The sequence below is a fragment of the Canis aureus genome, chromosome 38 (genome assembly GCF_053574225.1).
Source record: "Canis aureus isolate CA01 chromosome 38, VMU_Caureus_v.1.0, whole genome shotgun sequence".
Classification (NCBI taxonomy): Eukaryota; Metazoa; Chordata; class Mammalia; order Carnivora; family Canidae; genus Canis; species Canis aureus.
Window position 1 is genome coordinate 11,334,475 of NC_135648.1, and position 16,913 is coordinate 11,351,387.

The following is a 16,913-nucleotide window of genomic DNA, read 5'->3' on the forward strand; positions in this document are numbered from 1 at the left end:
AAACATGCTTTTCTAAATTTTTATACACAGTAGTCTATTGACATTTCTATTTAGCATAAATATTTCTTAATATTTAAGTAAACTTGGGAATTTAAGAGCTGGAAGGGACATTAATTGGTCACGCGATCATTTAGTTTATCCTGTCTTTTGTCAGAAGGCTGAGAACTTTCTCCCAGAGATTCAAGAAAAGAAGACTTCCTCAATACCCCTCCCCAACAACCATCATTATCCTAGCCTCACATTGCTTATGGCCAATGGAAAATAGCACCATGTTAGATGAGGAAACTTGGGGAACGTGTGACTTTATGGTTTAAGGTTAAGTGTTAGGTTCCTTTTTCTTTGAAAAATTAGACAAATTGCTTTTCTTTCTTTTTTTTTTTTTTTTCAAATTGCTTTTCTAAATCCACATTACTGGTGCCTTTTGCAAACTGCGAAGGGTCTGAGATTTTATCTATTTGTAACCTAAGAAGCTAACCTGCTCATGTCTGCTGGCAGAAGACAAAAGACTTGGGGGTCAGAGACAAGGGATCTATTACTTACGACAAAAGCAGCGAGAGTATCAGCACGTGTCCCTTCCCCAAGACCCAATTCCTACAAGGCAGTATGAAGAGGGACAAGTGGTACCTGTGCATATAGTGGGTTATGTTATGGGAGAAGAATTCTAGAATTCTGACCTTCAAAGCTGCTCTTTGCTCCTGACAGAGACCTTATTTCTCTAACCCAAGGCTGTCTGCTGTGCAGACACACCAGGAAAAGACAATCTGGGGCAAAAGCAGCGAGCGCCTCTGCTTGCAGATGGACAGACATATGAAAGGCTCGTGGGAAATGTCTCCTCACGGTGATCATCTAGAAGGGTCAAGTTGTTGACCTTTTACAGGGAGAGCAGTTTAACTGAAGCATCACGTGCTGGGTTGCATGCAAGGTAAGGTGGCGACAGAGCTCTCCGCCACTGAATCACTCCTACATGGGCTCTTAAGACAGATCTCCTTTCAAACAAATCCTTAGTCCATCGCCAGATGTCTAAAGGGTAGAAGTTATGCACTATTGAAATATAAGTGGTGAAAGCAGTTTTAATTTTCTTGCTGGTGCTATTATCTTTTAAGTCCTAATAATCTCTCTCAGGCACAGGCCTTGAGCCTATAAATCTGTACAAGTTCAATTAGCGACGCAGTAGAACTTTTCCTCAACAGTGCAAGGCACTGATAAAAGCCAACAACACAATTCTAGCACGCTGCTTATTAAGAAGGGAGACACCCACACAACCCACGACAAACTGAAAGCCTTTTTATTTTGATGGTACTCGTTCACTGTCTATCATAAACTTAGCGAAGCAGGCTTTCTCTATCCTGCTTTCCTTTTATTGGATATAAATCACCCCTGACAGGAAGTTTTATGCCTAAATCCGTTTACTGTCCTTGTTGGTAGTCTTTAAATTAATATTTATAAGCCGAAAAGGCCTAAAAGGATGCAGCAGTAAAATAGCTAAATGCTTCAGTTGGGTTTGAACTGATTTCCATCCACCTCCTTGACCATTGACATTTTTTAATTACTCCTGACCCAGCAGCCATTGTCAGTTCCGTCCCTACGCCTACAAATCACTGGCTGCGGTGGGATGGTGGTGGACAAAACAGTTCAGCAGGGTTTAGCTTCTGCGCTATGCGTGAATTTTGAAACGCGTTTGTAGGTGAGGAGAGAAATAGAAGAAAGAGAAACTTAGAAACCAGCAGGGGCTGAAAGAAAGCAATGGCATAGGACTTGTTCAAACTGGAATTGTGTCATGATGGATCTTTTTAAATCCCATGAAAATGCACAATATATCCTAAAAATTGCCTGTGAATGAAACATTAAGCTAAATTAATTGTTGAATTTACATGTACGACGTTAGCCTAACACCGCCGAGCAGACAATGTTGATTCCATGACTTCATTCTTCATTGCTGCCCTCTGATAGCAGCTCTTATTCTATTAGCCTCATTGTGTTCACCCCTGTTTTGTTCAAGGGTCTACACTATTATTCCTTTGCCTAGCCATGTGGTGCAGGCAGGCTGGCCCCAGCCCCATAGGGGAGCTTTTTAAATGGTCCAAGTCAATCATGGTGAAGGCATGAGAATGTGACACATTTCTGGCCAATGTGACATGAGGGAAAGTAGCATAGGGAGTGCTTCCTTACTTTTAACAGACACGATAAAGAATGGCACTTCTTAGCTCCTTGTCACATTTAGAGCTAAGTGGCCTTCTTGTCACTCTGAAGAGAGCCAACTGGAGGTCTGATCCAACACATACAGGAGGAGGACTGATCCAGTGGAATCCCAGACAAGCAGAGCTGAAACCCTGACATACCACTCAGGGATTTTGCCCTAACTATGGATTTCTTGTCCTAGGGTAATAAGTCCTTTATTGTTGAAGCTAATTAGAGCCATCGTTTTCTGGTACTTGCATCTTAAGTCATCTTTCTTTACCTCAAGATATATGGTATTGCCTAGGACACTAGGCCCTCAGAAGAAGTTCAGCCTTTATAAAAACAGAGCATTAAAATAAGATAAGCATCTATATATTCAGTTCTCTGTGAGTCCTTACTTCTTCCTCCCTAAAATAAATATATCCTTCTACGTGTTGCATTTCTCTGGGAAGGCTTGTATCTTAGGATTCTTCTTTTCCTCTGTAATCCCTTCCGCAGGATCACATCTGTTCTTGAATGTTGTCACATATGAGATTGCTTCCAAGTGTACCTGTTCAACTCTGAATCTTGCCACTGCAGTTCTCCTTCCCCAGCTGCTCGAAGGGTGTTTAATTTAGGCCTGAAAGATACCAAAGTACTATCTTTCTCCAAACAAATTCTACTTCTTTATTTTTTCCATTTCTGCTGAGGATAATGCTCATCCACTTCATATTCCCCCTGCAAGTTGTCCTTACTCTCTCCCACCCAGTTAGTGAATCTGACCAATTTTTCCTTCACGGTCCCTCCTCATACGTGTCACCATAAAAGGAATCTGGCAATATCTTTCAATGTAGGAATCAAGAACAGATGGATGCCTTACAGAGCAAGCAAGAGGCAAGGGGGCTGGGACCTAAGCCAAGGAAGAGTTAGGTCTGTTCACCTTCACTCCATGGCCACCTTCAACTCATTGTACATTTTTTTACTACCTATTCAAAGTTCAATGTCCCATTTGTCAGTCTGAAGTTGCATGCCACACCCTCTCCTCCCACTCCTACTATCCAGTGGGATCCAGAAAGAGAACCTGGCCCCTTTAGAGCTCATTGTGGGAGATAAAGTGATGGACACTCACCCAACAAAACTATATACAATAGAAGATTCACTCAAAAGGGAGATCAAAATACTCATAGAAAAGAGTGAACATATAAGGTTGGTTGCTCAATAGACAGTAACCTAATGTCCACTAACATAAAATTTAACTTTCCCCCAATTTACCCAACACAGCTTTAATCCAGATCCCTGCCACATATGCGGTCCTTATTGTGGAGTCAGCCACATATTTGGTCTTTCTGCCTAATAGAACTGTCCACTCTCCACACCCATGTTAACCAACTTCAGCTCCTCTAGACTTACTGGCCTCAAATATGGCCTCAGTTTGGAGATTTTCCTGCTCAAGGACCTCTCTTTCTAAACACAAACAGCTCATCACCATTTCTCAAGTCCCCTTTCTTATTTTATCTGCAACATGACCCTACAGCATTTCCCCACATTTCTTTATTGCTTCCATGTCTATATTATTTAATCTCAACTTATTTTGCTTATGTCTTCTCCTGTTCTTGTACTTCCTTTTTCTCTTAAGCCCATGCAAAAGTATTACTTAGTTAACCAACCATACAACCAACCAACCAACCAACCAATCAATCCATCCACCCATAACTGCTTCCAAGATTGTGTCCTACCAAATTCCACCATCTTTGTGTCCTCCTCATATCCAATATACCTTAGTATTTATATATGAAGTAGATTAGTGAGCAAAGCAACATTAATTAGACAGGAAACTGAGGGGGCAGGAATTATGTCCTACTTCCTGTTGAAGGTTAAGTAAACGACAGGATCTGGCAGACAGAAAACATTCAATAAATGTTTGCTATCACATTTATCTCCACTCCCCATGCCTGCCTCTCTGAGGCAACCATTTTCAATTCTCCTAAGTGTTTCTTCTCCCCCCACCTCTTCTTTTTCAATATTTCTAAATAATATGGTTTTCTTGGTTTTTCAGTTTTATGTATTTATGTCCTGCCATGGAAAGAATAAACTGACTTCTCTTAAACCTCATTTGCCTCTTAACTCTACTTCTCTGCCAGGACTCCTGGGTAGTTCAGGGGTTGAGCATCTGCCTTTGGCTCAGGACATGATCCCAGAGTTCCAGGATCAAGTCCCACACTGGGTTCCCCACAGGGAGCCTGCTTCTCCCTCTGCCTATGTCTCTGCCTCTCTCTGTGTGTCTCTCATGAATAAATAAATAAAAAATTAAAAAAAAAAAAACTCTACCTCTTTGCCAACCTAACACATCAACATACTAGCTCTCCTTGTATCTTACCAAAATAATTATACTATTGTTTTTGGCTGAGGCATTTTATAGCATTTACATTATTGGGTCTATGTTATATATATATTTTCCCCCACAATCTCTGTGCTATTAGCTCTCCAGGCTACTGCTCAGATGGTACTGCAAATGGTCCTTTACCATCATCCTAAAAGTCTCTCTTGTTTTTCTGCTGGCTTGGATCCCTTGCCTTCTGGATTCCATGCATTCCTTTTCCTTGGTTTAGTTTTTACAGAGCACATATTTTAATAGTTTCTTGAGAAAATGGTACCTGGGAGGTAAACATTTTTTTCAGGCCCTGCATGTTTAATGTATCTTTATTTGCCCTCACACTTGGTTGATAGTTTAGCTAGGAACAAAATTCCAGTCTGGAAATCATTACCTCTTAGAATTTTGAAGACATTCCTTCTCTGTTTTCTAGTTTCCAATTTGCTATTGAGAAGACTTGTGACATCCTGAATCTCAATCCTCTGTACTTCATCTGTATTATGCTTTAGCTTGTTTGTTTTTCTGGAAGATTTTAAGATCTCTTTACCCATGAGTACTGAAATATATGATGGCATGCCTTGGTGTATATCATTTCAAAAACTAATTGTACTATGAATCAGCAGGACCATCAGAGCTCAAATTAAGTTCAATACTCAGATCCTAAATGCAGCTGACTTGACCTATTAGCTGCATGTGATATAGTTGGTCACTATCCTTTCTTTACTTTACTTCCAGGTTTCTTCCTCTGACCTCATTGGTTACTTCTTGAAAACTCATTTACTTGTTCTCCATTTCCTAGACCTGCTAAAATTGGTATATTCCAGAACTCAGTCTTTAGAGCTCTTTTCTGTCTTCATTAACTCTGTTGGTGACTATCTACATGCCACCTATGTTTGTGTGCCACCTATAATCTTCAGATCAACACTTTGAACAGCTTCCTTGATATCTCTGCCTGCTTGGCTCAGAAAGACCTTAAGTAACAAGTATGCTCCTGTCTTAGGACATACTACCAACATAAGCTATCTGAAGGATCTGCTTTACTTTGTCTTATATCTATTCTATCAAATTTTTAAATTTCTCTGATATTTACAGGAGTTGTTTTTCTTTTCTTTTGATAACATCCTACTCGTGTGTGTGTGTGTGTGTGTGTGTGTGTGTGTGTGGTTTCAATATCTTCTCTTTCTGAGGATATGAACTACAGAATTTAAAGTGTTTTCATCTGTTTTATAGTTTCTATTCTTTGCATTACCTCTTTTCTCTCCACTTTCCTTGTTATTAGTCTCTGCCTTTCCCAGTAGAGACTTTCCCCATATGTCTGGTGATCCCTTAGCTGTCTGTTTATATTTCTGAATAAATCATTAGGAAGCTCATTGCAAGCCTCATGGGGCTTGTTGACTGGTAGGTCTTACAATACAGTGACCGAGTGGAGACTAGGCCATTTCACTGGGGGATCCTCAATTACAGAATCATTTTTTTCTTTTATTTTTGTCTTTCTCTTGAATTATTTATATTCCTCAGTCTTCCACCTGGTGGGTCTAAGTCTGCATTTTGGTTATTAAGAAGGGAGCTGGGGCCTATGTGTTTAGCACATTTTAATTTAATGGTATAATTTTATTTTATTTATTTTTAAAAATATTTTATTTATTTATTCATGAGAGACACAGAGAGAGAGGCAAAGACATAGGCAGAGGGAGAAGCAGGCTCCATGCAAGGAGTCTAGAGTGGGACTCAATCCCAGAACTCTGGGATCACACCCTGAGCCAGAGGCCAACGCTCAACTGCTGAGCCACCCAGGGGTCCCTAATGGTCTAATTTTAGTAAGGACTCCCATCCTTGCCTTGCAGACTGATGTTCCACAGAATGCAGTCTCTTGGGTAGGTATTCCAGAGAATGGCCCTTATGTCCTTTTCTGGAGTTGAGGAAGAGTTGCTGCCTGGATGGGGAAAGAGATTGGGGGTTCTAATTGTTCCTAAAGGAAATTTTTGACAAATTCTTTTCATCACGCCCACCTGGCCTTCCTGACTGTGAGATACTTTTTGCCTCTCATTCCTGAGACAAGATTCTCAGGTAAAATCAGCCTGTCTCTTAGCCACCATCATAGGGATGGACTCAAGTTTCAGCTTCCTGGGTCTGACTAAGTAAATGGCCACTTCTCTATCCATTAGCTCTATCCAAATGGTATCAACTCCTGTTTCCTCCTGAAACTTCTCTCTTGCTTTCTTTGTCTTTGGAGATTTATGCCCTTTTTCTTTCTTCATTGTCACTTTAGCATAGTTTTAGAAGGAGGCTGAAATAAACAGGTGTGCTTATATAATAGATCTTCTTTTATTACATATTTGACTTGGAAAACATAGGAACTAAATCTGCTAAGTAATATGCATCATCCTTCTGGGTAATGCTGTTTTTTGTCAAATGCAAACTGTGATGTGAAATAATGAGATTAGCTTTCTGATGTGGCTCATAATCCACCTCCAAAGGCAATTTTAAAAAGTCAGTGTCAAAATGTTTTGAGCAATAGCTGTCTGCTTAGGATAAGTGACTAACTTCCAAGGGGACTACTTTGTAGGGGACAACAGTACTTTAGATATTTTAATTCTGGTTTTGTATAAAAGTTGATCTTTTACTTTTCTCAGATAATGCTTCAAAGTTGCTCTTTGGCAGTTTCTCTTGGGTGGGTTTTGTCAGTGAAATAATTAATTCCCTCAGGGAGCTCTGACTCTCTGCAGTGGTCATTGGACCATCTCTACAAAAAAAAACATTTGGGAAATTCATAAAAATGCATGTTCCTGAGTCTCAACTCAGGCCAGTTGAACCTGAATGTCTGGGGGCTTGGGGTCTAGAATTAGATTTTTAGTAGGTATCTCAGGTGACCTTAAAGCACAGTAAATTCTGAGAACCACTGCTTTGACTTGTTGATTTGTAGTAACCCTCTCTTACATTTGTTGGGCCAGAAGCAAGAATATAGAAGCTCACATAGCATGCCTAAAAATTTGAAAATCAAGTAGTAAAAAAGATATAAATCAGCCTAAAATTATTAAAAATAATACATTCTATTCTCTTTCACAAGTATCTCTTCATAACAACGTGGAAGGAAAATTTTAAATGTAGCGTTCTCAGGTTTCTTAAAATTCGAGCCAAATCTTGGAAATATGGAAAAAGCTGGCCTTAGCCCTTGACCCCAGCCTGTGGTCTAACCACCTTCTCTCCCATATGGCTCAGAATTTTGAAGTGAATGACCTCAGGAGAACATGAAAGCACACCCCTATACCCGAGCTCCATGCACAACTCCTCCACAAACAGCATCTCTTAGGGGTAGAGGTGAGTACATCAGTGGTACAATTTACACTCAGGAGATTGGACTCTGGGAAGAAGCCTGTGCAGGTTGATTCCATACAATTTGGGTGGCCAATTCTAGGGTCCTCAAAACCTGGAGCATGTTCTAGAGAGAAGAGCATGAATTCATGTTTGTCCCACAGACTCCTCATCTAGTGTGGGGTGTGAACAGAGCAAGAGCCTTTTACCTAAATCTAAGAGTGGTACTGTCTCTTCATGCCTCATGCAATGTATGATAGGACCAAGCATTTATCTGGATGCAATAAAAATGTGATACAATCTTTGGATACTCTGTCATAACCTCCTCTCTAGCCCCCATTCCTTACTCCAAATTTCCCGTTATCTTAGCAAAGACAATTTGGAATGTTTTGTATTGTAAGTGGTTTTGAGAAATATATTCCATTTCTCTCTTGTATGAATCTATCTCCATTCCTATTCTTCCCTTCTTTTTTTCTTTTTTTTTCCTTCCCTTACTTTAAGTGACACAGAACTTGTATTGGCTTACAATGTTCTCACTTCTGGTGCAAATCTAGGAATTATATTTTATTATCGTTTATATATTGTACTTAGCACAGCCAGAAATGCATCAAGTCCAAGGCCAGTCTTATAACGCCCATTAGCATTAATATTAACATTGGATAAATAAGAGAGTCGGTAAATGAATGTCAGTGAGCTATAAAATACATGATAGTGAAATAGTTCTTTCAGTCACCTTTTATAGACAGAAACTAGCCACCACGAAGATGTATAGGCCTAATAAATCAATGGAAAGGAATTCCAAAATGGATAAATCAATATTGAAGCAGTCAGAGAATCCTACAGGTATATGACAATGACCCACTGGGGTCTTCAAACCTCAGCCAGGAGGTTTAGCCAAGATAGTCTGTAATGATAGATTGACTGAAATGATAAATACTTCTGTGGAGGAACCTTGTATTGTTTGCATTATTCTCCACAGCACCCTTTATGCAATGGCAATATAAACTGACTTTTTAAATATTAAAGAACGGTTTCCTAAGAGGCTCCAGTTGTAAATCCATACACCTGGGGTGCATTGCCAAGGAATTAGGTCATTTGCATAAGTAGTTTTAGGTGTGAGTAGTTTTCTACATAATTAGTCTGGTTACCATTTGCATTTTACAGAAGTGCAGTCATGCCTTGGATATTGGTGGGAGTATATTAATTCTTTCTTTCTGCAATGTAATGTGGCAACATATGTAAAATTACTAATAGCCTTTCACTGGTTAATTTTACCTCTAGGAAGATAAGGTATAAAAGTCATGTGATAAAGATGTTCGTTTTGTTGTTATTTATGATTTTAAAAATAGAAATACCCTCTTAAATGTCCATTGATAGGAGAGTGTTTAAATTAACAATGATATATTCATAAAAATATTAAAATGCATATAGTAAAAAGATACTGTCAAATAAATTTAATAATATGAAAAACTGCTTATGATTTGAAATTGGATTAAAAACAGGCTACAAGACACAATATAATTATAATTTTGTTTTAAAATGATGAAAAATTAGGGTAACAGTGATGAGCGTTAAAGAGGGCATGTGATATAATGGGCAGTAGGTGTCATAAGCAACTAATGCATCACTGAACCCTATCCCTGAAACTAATAATATGCTATATGGTAGTTAATTGAATTTAAATAAAATTAAACTTAAAAAATGACGAAAAATTATTTAAAAATATATCAATTACAGTATTATCCCTGTGTTCTTCATTCATATTTTTCTATATTTTTCCAAGTTTTCTATAAGGATCTGCTTTATTTCTATAATCAGAAAAACTCATTTAAGTTCTTTGCCATTGATCTCTTAATTCCACTTCAGAAAATCTATCTTAAAGATAGACTCCAAAATATTTCTAAAAATCAGTATTTACAATGATTACTAATGCCAAAAAATAGAAATTTCCTGGGTCTGACACTAGGTTAAGTGAGAAAATTACAATAGAGTTAAATCATAAAATATTAGGAAGACATTAAAATTATAATTTTGTGAACTTTTAACATTATGAACAACACATGTTAATGTTAAGTAAACAATTACTGAATAATATTGTATATATGATATAAATATGCATAACTATAATAACAAATGCTAACTCTGGTTTAACATTTGGATGTTTGGGTGATAATGTTTACTGTTTGGATGATAAGACTATTGGTGTACATTTACTCTTATTAATTTATTTTCCAAATACTCAATTGCAAATATATTTAACATTTATAAGTGGATACTAATAAGTAAACTTTATATTATCATTTTAAGACCTTTCTGGGGCACCTGGGTGGCTCAGTGGTTAAGCATCTGCCTTTAGCTCAGGTCAGGATCCCAGGGTCCTGGGATCGAGTCCTGCATCACACTCCTTGCAGGGAGCCTGCTTCTGCCTCTGCCGATGTCTCTGCCTCTCTCTGCGTCTCTCATGAATAAATAAATAAAATTAAAAAAAAAAAAGACCTTTCTTAGAGTATTAGTTCACTGTTTGGCATTGGCTTTCCTGCATAAGTAACACCCATAATGCATTCCTCAGACTTGGGTTTCATTAAAATTGCTACAAAAACTAAAGACACTTGTGATGCAGTCTGAGTGCAGAAAATCCAATGTTCTCTTTCTTCTTTATTCTACCGCATTTTTTAGTGATTTTTCTTTACTGAGTTTTCCAAAGAATTAATTTCTTTTTCTCAGGAAGAACGCTTTTTCTCACTAATACTCAACTTTCATAATATTTAACTAATTTATATATACAATATCAAGTACAACTTGTATAACACAGCTTTAGGAACAGACACAGCTGACTCTATAAACATTCTGCTCAGCTGGGAGGGTCACAGATGCTCAAGCATATCAGAGAGTAGTTCACACCTTCTAGATGACTGTGTATCTATCGCAGGCAACAATCAGCATATTGACAGGGAAATAGGGAACACAAATTAATTTGGTCACTGAAGCGGTGGGCTTGTCGAATGGTTAGCCCCAGTGCTAGATGCTAGGGGTAGAAGGATGGATAAGACTTATATTATTTAGTTAGCATTATGGGTTGACATCTGGGACCACACTGAAGCAGCTTAGTTCACTCATTCCTATGATTGGGAAACATAGACTCGAGACTCCTACGAGAATATTTTTAAATTTAAGAATAAAATTGGAAACACATGAAAAGAAATTCATTTGAAATTCTAGTAAAGCAATTCTTTCCTTTTTATAACAGGGTAGTATTCTATTGTATAGATATACCACAGTTTGTTTATCCACTGACCAGAAGATGAACAGTTGTGTTGATTTTTGGCTGCTATATATAGAACCACTACAAACATTCACGTACGTGTTTTCACGTAGACTTATGTTTCTATTTCTTTTGATGAAATATCAAGTAGTGAACTTGCTGAATCTTATAACAAGCTTATGTTTAATTTTATATAAAACTGCCAAACTATTTTCTGATGCAGCCCTACCATTTGCATTCCCATCCACAATGGATGAGAATTCCAGTAGGTATACAGGATCACCAGCACTTGATATTGTCAGGTCTTTTAACAATTGTAATCATCTTAGTAGGCCTTATGGGGTTTTAATCCCCATTTCCCCAGTAACTAATGAGCATCTTTTCATCTAGGAAGCTACATGATATAGTGTTGGTCTCTTTCTTAAGGAAGAAATTAATAGACTTATCTTTTCAGGGAGTCAATAACTCAGAAGATTTTGAATTTCTGAGCTCTTTGGAAAGTTGGGTATTCAAGCCAGTTAAATATCGAATATAAGTTAAATACTTAGTACATAAAGTCAACAAGTAACAGAGTTGCTAATAGACTGGTTGAAAACTCCATAATTATTAAGAAATCTAGTTTTGCCCAGAGGAGCTTTAGGTATACATCTTAATACTAGGCAAATAAATAATACTAGTATTTTAACTGTTTTTTGATTTGAAAATGTAAATACTGGACATATTGAACATATTCTCCCTGTGAAAAAATCTAGAGATAGAGTTTATTTCTCTTGCGTTCACCCTAGCAACACAAACCCTTTTGCAGGCTGTATCATTCTAGATTACCCAATGCATTTTTGAATGTTTGTATGTGTGCATTATTATTTAGAATACACGCACTTTGAAACTTTGTTACAGGACACCTGAGTGGCTCTGTCAGTCAAGCTCCAACTCTTGGTTTCAGCTTGGGTCACGATCTCAGGGTTCTAAGATCGGGCCCCACTTTGGGCTCCATGCTAGAGATGGAGCCGGCTTGAGATTCTCTCTCCCTCCCACTGTTTGCGTGCTCCCTCTCTCTCGAATAAGTAAATAAAATCTTTAAAAAATAAACTTCTTTTTACATAAATATATACATTTGTACAAACACACACATAAGCCTGTTTATTTCTTTTAACATCAATAGTATTGAACTGGTGCATTGTTACTCAACACGCTTTTACTGTTAACAATGTACTGTGTACACATTTCTGTCACTACACAGATTTCTCTCATTCTTTTTAACTGTATATAGTTTATTATAGTGCAGAAAGTATTCTAGTTTGTGTGGCTAGTTTTATTTGAAAAACTAGTATATGAATATGATACAAGATATGATATGAAAATTCAGATAGAACTAAAATGTCTGATGGAAACGAAGTCTTCCTCTGGCTGCAAACTCCTGATTGCTTTATAGGCTTTCATATCAGTTCTCTGTGTAGACTTTCAAAGGCATTTCATGAATATATAATAAAAAATGTATATGCATACACATAAACACCTATATACACATAAATGGATGTGATATGCTTTTTATATAGTTTTATATTTGTGGTATACTTCCTTTTGTGTTAAAGATATGTGTATATGGGTGTGTAGTATGTAGGTATATCAAATATAACATACAATATAGATTATTGTATAAAAATTATAAATATTTTTGAAAACTGGAAGTGAACACTACACCCCCTGAATTTTGTTTCTTTCATTAATGAAAAATGCTTCCTTGTTAGCACACAGGGATACAGCTCATTCTTTTATATAACTACATTATAGTTTCATATGGATATAAAATTTTATTCTACTCTGGGAAGTGAATGGACATACATAGTGTTTCTGGTCTCCTATAATAAGTAACATTTCAATGGATCTTCTTGAAATTACAATGTTGCATATATAAATAAAAACCCCTAGAGGGGCCACAATTTATGCATCCATGCTTTTACTGACATTTAGTAAATTCTGGTATCTTATTGTTATAAGATACCAGATATTATTATTATTATTATTATAAGTGCTCCAAAAGGCATCTTTCCACATAGTTCTTAGCATAAATGTATGAGCATTGCTCTAGAAAAAAATAGAGTTGGAATTGTTGAAAGTGTATTAAAATTTAATTTTAAAATATATTTTTAATTTGTCCTCCAAGAAAGCTCTATTGCTCCCACCAAATGAAAGTGAAAAGATCTACCCATACATTTACCACTGTGTAAACTTTTAGACAATTTGATGAGTGAACAAAATGGTATTTAATGATTAGTTTCATTTTAATTTCCCTGCCTCATGGTGAGGTTGAACATATATGTTCCTGTGGTTGTGTTGTTTGTAATTTCCTTTTCTGTATGTTATCTTTTAGGGTTAGTGTTGGACTCAGTTTTATTGAGTTATTTGTTTTTTATTGCTTCATGCAAATTATTTACATATCTTGGATATTATTACTCTTTATTCTATATACATTATAAATATGCTTGTCCAGCTTCAGGCTTTTTGTGACGCAGAAGTTTTAAATCTTGATTTAGTCAAGTTTACCCCCTTTTTTCCTCCTTTAATGCTCCTATTTTTTGTTTGGTTTAAGAATATCTTCTGTAAAAAAAAAAAAAAAAAAAAAAAAATCTCCTGTAGATTCCCCTCCTATAGTTACTTCTTACTTCTAATTTTTATTTTTAACCTTTAGCTCCTTAATCCATATATAATTTATTTTTGTGAATCGTGTGAGATAATGATCTCTTTATTTTTTAAATAGGCAATCAATCTTCCAACACAATTTGCTGAGACATTCTTTCAACATTGACCTAAAAATCTACCATAATCATGTAAGAAATTCCCATGCATACATGAGTCTGCTTCTAAGTTTGCTCTGCTATTTGATTGATCTGTTTTTTACTCTACCAATACCATGGTGTTTTCATTACTAAGTTTTTAAAATATATTCTGATGGGGGTGACTGGGTGGCAGGCACTGAGGTGGGCACTTGACAGGATGAGCACTGGGTGTTATTCTGTATGTTGGTAAATTGAACACCAATAAAAAATAAATTTATACAAAAAAATATTCTGAGATCCAGTAGAAGAGGCTCCTACCCTTACTTCTGAAGTATTTTGCTTCAAAAAACTATTCTTTGTTTTCCTTTTGTGTTTTCATTTTTTCATATGGGTTATAGAGTTGACTTACCAAATATTTTACAAACTATTGATATATTAATTGAAATAGCCTTAAACTTAAGGAATCATTTGGAGAGTACTATCAGGATATAACGAATAAATTATTCCATGTAATCATAATTTTTAAGAGTATGGGTGAAGAACTTCCATACTAGTTAAAGAAAATGTGTTAGTAGGTTTATATTTGTATTCTTTCATTTTGTGCTCCACCTTTCAATAAACTTTCCAACTCAGTTACACAGCTTCTTACCCATAATATCCGCTATGTAGGATTCAATCATAATGAAACTTTGTTTTCAATTAGAAATCAGTCTAGGAAAATAGGCATTTTTAGCTAAGGGAAGGCCAAATCAGCTTCAAAACTATCTACTTTTTCTTGTCCCCATGCTGAATGAAATACTTGCAATATCAGTTCACTGAATGTTAACCTCATAAACTTACTTTTTTACCACCTTTGTATGAGAAAAATATATTAATCTAGACTTCACTTACTTTAGGATTTTGTGGCAATTCAACTTTAGCTGGACTGATGATTCACTTTTGCCCTACTTAAAAAAGAAAGGTTTACTTAGGAAATTAATAGTGTAAATAGGCAATGAGCATGTTTAAGCCACTTTGAACACTATTTTTAAGGGCTTTAGCAAATTAATTTTATGCAAATGGTGTTGCTAATGCTAGTCCTGCTAATCTGTTCATTAAAGCCAGAGGGAGCAAACTTTATTTTGGCAATTAGTTGAAGTTACTATATGTATTAAAAAGCACTAAACTGCATTTCTTTTAAAGCATACTATAAATTTAGACTTTTCACTAATCCACACTTTTCCCCATCACAATCTAGTGTGAAATAAAGAGCTTAGACTTTTGTCTTTGGTAGCTGGGGGTGGGGAGGATTGCATTGCTCAGAACTACTAATACCAAGTATCACAAGTTCTTTGACTTCAGGGCAGTGGGGGGCGGGGGTGGAGGGAATGTACTTGGTCAGCTCATACCTGTAATGGAGAGACTCACCTGACTGGGAGGAGCACGACTGTCCCTCCGAGTTGAGAGAAGCTGGAAGACCGCCCGCGTCTGTCTTTCAAAGACAGAGAAGAAATGCCATTGCTTAACAGGACAATGATGTGCCCTGATCCATTATCAAATGTCAGGCTGCTGTTGCGTTCAACGGCTTTCCCTGCTCCAGAAACGCCATGTCGTCTGATAGTGTTTGCAACGAGAGACATAGCAGGTGGCAACTATCGATGTGACCTTTCAGGTTATCTACAGGACACTGAGTGCATTTAAAGGGATAAAGTTGACATTTGTGGTTATGATCATTCATATTCTCGTCATCTGTCCATTGATCTAAGACACTGGTCACATCAATGTCTAGAAGCCCAGTGACAAATGTGACATATGACTGATAGGCAAAAGCTCAAGTGAATTTTGCCATTTATTATTATAATTATTGTTGAGTCAATTTTCTCTCCCCAATTATGGGGGCGTAGGGTAGTGAGCTGTCAAAAGTAAAGATATGGCTTCCTAATGTCATAGCAGGCTGTAGGAAATACTTTGGTGAATAAAAAGGTTGTCTTTCAGCACCCATATCTGCTGCTTTCTCCACTATTTCCTCCATGAATAACTTTTTTAAATGATTAAAACTATGATCTTTTTCCTAGGGGAGTCACATTGTACCAGATGCTTTATACGGTTCATTTCTTTTTTCCTCGAGTGTATTCATTACCTATTTTTTTATTGAGGTATAATTGACATGTAACATTATATTAGTTTCAGGTGTACAACATAATGATTCAATATTTGTATATATTGCAAAATCATCTTCACACTAGTCCAGTTAACATCCATCACTATATATAGTTACACATTTTTTTCTTTTAATGAGAAACTTCAAGATTCCCTCTCTTAGCCACTTTCAAATATGCAATGTAGTATAATTAACTATAGTCACAATGCTATGGATTATAGCCTCAGGATTTATTCATTTTACAGCTGGAAATTTGTACCTTTTATCTCCCTTTACCCGTTTTTCCCACCTCCACTCCCTGAATAAACATTTTTCAAAGAAGACATACAGATGTGTAATAGGGAAAGAGAGAGAATTTTAAGCAGGTTCCATGCCCAGTGTGGAGCCCAAGGTGTGGCTCGATTCCAGGATCTGAGATCATGACCTGAGCTGAAATGAAGAGTCGGACACTTAACTAACTGATCCACCCAGGCTACCCTCTTTTTTTTTTTTTTTTTACTTTCCACATGTAAGTGAAAAAACGGAATATTTATCTTTTTCTGTCTGACATTTCACCTAGCATAACATCCTGTAGGTCTGTCTATGTTGCTGCAAATGGCAAGATTTCATTCTTTTTTATGGCTAAATAATATTCCTCTGTGTGTGTGTGTGTGTGTGTGTGTGTGTGTTACATTTTCTTTTCCATTCATTCATCAATGGACATTTTAGTTGTTTCCATGTCTTGGCTATTGTAAATACTGGTGCAATGAACATGGATGGGGGTGAATATATTTTTTCAAATTAGTGTTTTCATTTTCTTTGGATAAATTCCCAGACGTGGAATTGCTAGATTATATGGTAGTTCTATTTATAACTTTTCGAGGAAGCTCTATACTGCTTTCCAGAGTGGCTGCA

The 16,913-nt window shown here is 36.7% G+C and overlaps 1 long non-coding RNA gene across 1 annotated transcript; it reads right to left on the minus strand.

Annotated features, from left to right (window-relative positions):
- Nucleotides 1–1,063: 1,063 nt before the first annotated feature.
- Nucleotides 1,064–15,524, minus strand: LOC144307239 (uncharacterized). The gene is made up of 3 exons (XR_013374161.1): nt 15,287–15,524; nt 14,771–14,823; nt 1,064–2,797 (listed from the first exon to the last, which is right to left on the minus strand). It is a non-coding gene; the product is annotated as an uncharacterized LOC144307239 (long non-coding RNA).
- Between the last annotated feature and the right edge of the window lie 1,389 nt (nt 15,525–16,913).